The sequence below is a fragment of the Myotis davidii genome, unplaced genomic scaffold (assembly GCF_000327345.1).
Source record: "Myotis davidii unplaced genomic scaffold, ASM32734v1 scaffold544, whole genome shotgun sequence".
NCBI classification, from domain to species: domain Eukaryota; kingdom Metazoa; phylum Chordata; class Mammalia; order Chiroptera; family Vespertilionidae; genus Myotis; species Myotis davidii.
The window spans coordinates 2191997-2196199 of NW_006297018.1; positions in this window are offsets into that span (position 1 = coordinate 2191997).

Here is a 4203-nt window from a genome sequence, read left to right on the forward strand (position 1 = left end):
GATGATTTCTCAACAGAAACTCTGCAGGCCAGAAGGGAGTGGCAAGAGATATTCAAAGTGATGAATGCCAAGAACCTACAACCAAGATTACTTAACCAGCAAAGCTATCATTCAGAATTGAAGGGCAGATAAAGAGCTTCACAGATAAGGAAAAGCTAAAGGAATTCATCACCACCAAACCGGTATTATATGAAATGCTGAAAGGTATCCTTTAAGAAGAGGAAGAAGAAGAGAAAGGTAAAGATACAAATTATGAACAACAAGCATGCATCTATCAACAAGTGAATCTAAGAATCAAGTGAACAAATAATCTGGTGATCATAATAGAATCAGGGACATAGAAAGGGAATGGATTGACTATTCATGGGGGAGGGGGGGCAACGGGTGTGGGAGATGTGGGAAGAGACAAAAAACGTGCACCTATGGATGAGGACAGTGGGTGGGGAGTGAGGGCGGAGGGCGGAGAGGAACAAATGTAATAATCTGAACAATAAAGATTTAATTTAAAAAATAAATAAATAAAGCTCATTCTTTAAAATTTTTTTCAATCACAGTTCATATTCAATATTCTTTTGTACTAGTTTCGAGTGTACAGCATAGTGGTTAGGTGGTTAGGCAATCATATACTTTACAAAGTGTTCCTCCTGATATTTCCAGTACCCAGCAGGCACCATACATAACTGTTACAAAACTATTGCCTGTATTTCCTATGCTATACTTGACATCCCCATGACTGTTTTGTAACTACAAATCTATAATTTTCAATTCTTTCACCTTTTTCACCCAGTCTCCCAGCAAAAATATAGAATGCTTCATGAATCTGTGTGTCATCCTTGCTCAAAAGCCATGCTGATCTTCTCTGTTTCATTTCAATTTTAGTACATGTGCTGCTGAAGCGAGCACCAGTTGTTGATTATTATTAACATGCAATTATTTTATTTTTTTATTTTTCACCATCCTCAAGAAATTTTATTCATACTTAGGTGGATGGAAAATTAAAATACTTATTTTAAACCACAATTGAATTTATGCACTAAAAACATACCTCTGCCTTCTCTTTCACTAGTAACTGAAAGCATTCTAGGCAGAGGGAAGGTTCCAAAGAAGAAAGAAGTCCAATAGGTGAAGATTACTGACAGGGGGGAGAGTGGTAAAGGATATTTCTTGTGCTAAGGCAAAAGGGTTTCAAATTCAATCAAAGTTTTCAATATCAAGAATTTTAAAATAATGAAGAGACTCTTATTTGCAGCCTATATTATAATCATTACCTTGTAGTTACCCGTAGATCCCACCAAAAGTGTACCTCAGCTGCAAAGACAGAAGTACCTGAGACACAGTAATTCAGGGCTATTGCCCCAAGCTGTGCCCACCAGGAGCCTCTGCCTGGCCCCTCTGCTTCATCTTCCAGACCAGGCATACACAATGCTTACAGTACTCCTGGATCATTATGTGTCCCATCGATTCCACTCTCCCTTGTCCTCAATAGGCAGCAGCTGGCTCCTGAAACAGATGTCCAGCTGGTAGATGACTTACTTGGGCTGCACTCAGCACCTTGCATCAGAGCAGCAAATGCCAGCTATCCTTCAAAATATGTGCTATTTGCAGGGATGATGGGGCTTGTGGTCAGACACTGCTCTGCTATGAATGCCCTCTGAGGAGTTCAGTAAAGGGATGGATCGTGATGATTTTAAAGTAGCCACTTCCAAATCTTGACTGGTTATATTGATATATACAGAAGAGCAGTGGCACGGAAAATTTAAGAGCCACCAAAATTCCCTATGGAAATGTACAATGATGGTTGTGAGGCATGCAGAAGTCCTGGTTGTTTTATGTTTCTAACAAAGTTTGAGCACACAACAACTGTTTTTTAGAGAAGTGGGTCACGTAAGCCCCACGCATATGAGAAACAGGAGAGAATCAGGGACCAAATGCACAGAGCTCTTCCCATTATTGACTGTGAAGCCCCCAGACTGTGTCCCCTTCAAGTGCTGGTACAATTTCTCCATCTTTCTATGCTCTGTATCTGTATTTTTCTGTGTCTTCTGGGCTGCTATACCACAGACCGAGGGGGCTTAAACAATAAATGTTTATTTCTCACTTGGAGGCTAGAAGTCCAAGACCAAGGTACTGGCAGATTTGATGTCTGGTGAGAGCTTACTTCTGTTCCATAGATGAGACTACGTTTTTGCTGTGCCCTCACATGGTGGAAGGCTGAGGGAGCTCTCTGCGGTCTCTTTTGTAAGGGCTCTAATCCCATTCACCACGGCTGCACCCTCAGGACCTCATCACCCCCCAAAGGCCCCGCCTCCTAATACCATCACTTTGGGGATCAGGATTTCAACAGATGAAATTGGGGAGAGGGCACAAAACATTCAATCCATAACAACATCTGACACTTAAAAGCTATTTAATGAATTATACAGTTGCATCAAACTATAGTTCTCAATCTGCCCAGCATATTGGAATACCTGGGCAACTTGAAAAATATTTACTGGTACATGAGCCCTACCCCCCAGAGATTCTGGTGGGGGACATGTTCTGGACATTTTCAGCTCCACTGATGGTTCTCGGGAGAACTGCCATCTGAGACCTTTACTGGGTCCTGCCCACCAGGCTGGCTCTGTGACACTCGAGTCTAAGTGCTAATTGTGTGCATGTCTTTTTCCTATTGATTTTTTGTGGCATTAGGGAGCCCAGATGAGAGTAATTGTCCACTATGCCCTTAAAGAAAACATTGAAAGAAAAACTAAGATCTTCCTAGTTTCTTTTTTTAAAATTTTGTTTTATTGCTTAAAGTATTACAAAGGGTATTACATATGTCTCCTTTTTTATTTTTTCCCCCTTGACCTTCCCCCGGCCTCCCCTACACCCCAGTGTCTTGTGTCCATTGGTTATGCTAATATACATGCATACAAGTCCTTCAGTTGATCTCTTACCCGCCCCCCAACCCTCCTCGCTGTAGTTTGACAATCTGTTCAATGCTGCTCTGCCTCTGTATCTATTTTTTTGTTCATCAGTTTATAATGGTCTTTATTACCCATAAATGAGTGAGATCATGTGGTATTTTTCTTTCATTGACTGACTTATTTCACTTAGCATAATGCTCTCCAGTTCCATCCATGCTGTTGCAAATGGTAAGAATTCCTTCTTTTTTACAGCAGCATAGTATTCCATTGTGTAGATGTACCACAGTTTTCTAATCTATTCATCTGCTGATGGGCACTTAGGCTGTTTCCAATTCCTAGTTTCTTATATGCCACTCTGCATACAGGGGGCAGTTAATATTTATGCTCATCGCTTTGTGAAAGTTCTCAGCACATATAAATTATTAACAGTGTTTCAAACATCAGATTATTTAACATTGGGTGATAAATAACCTGAATAGAGGCATCTGTCTATCTGTATTAGTGCATTCTGGGGGGAACAGGGGGAGACAGAAGCAAAATAGGAATAGTTTTATCAAATTATGTCACAGTTATTTCTCAATTGTTTGGGAAAGAATTTTTTCAGCCCTTATACTTTCATGAATATGTTGTTGGTTTTAGTCAAGTTTGAGGAGAGCAGGCATGTGTGAGTGGGTTTGTAAAAATTTTGCCCGGCATGGAGATCTTTGTTTAACCCACTGGCAAGATAGCGATCAGACACCACATTCTTGGTGAAAAGCCTCTTTTCCAGAGAGCGTGCATTCAAGAAGAAAATAAAACTTGAATTGCTATTCATAAAGCAGAATTTGAAAGACAGATGGAAGGAATAGGTTCCATGGGAAAGGAAAGAAGGAAGAAAAGGAAGGAATGACTTGCCAAAGTAGAGTTGGCTGTGACTTGGAGTTCTTTCAAAAATGCCAGGAACCTTGGGAGTCAAACACTTTCCTCTCCCGGGAGGAGATACAGGGCTAATAGCAGTTCAATAACTGGAAATGCACTTCTCTGAAGCAGAGCTCCACTTGGAAAGCATTAAAAGAGTTAACTAAAGGCCTTTTCTCCTTTAGTGAATCAATTATGGGGTCAGTGAGAAGCACATAAAAATCGTTAGTAGAGCCCAGCCAGTGTGGCTCAGTGATTGAGCATCAACCTATGAACAGGAAGGTCACAGTTTGATTCCTGGCCAGGGCACATGCCTAGGTTGCAGGCTCGATCACGATCCCCAGTGAGAGGGGAGGGGGGCGGGGAGTGCAGGAGGCAACCAATAAATGATTTTCTCTCA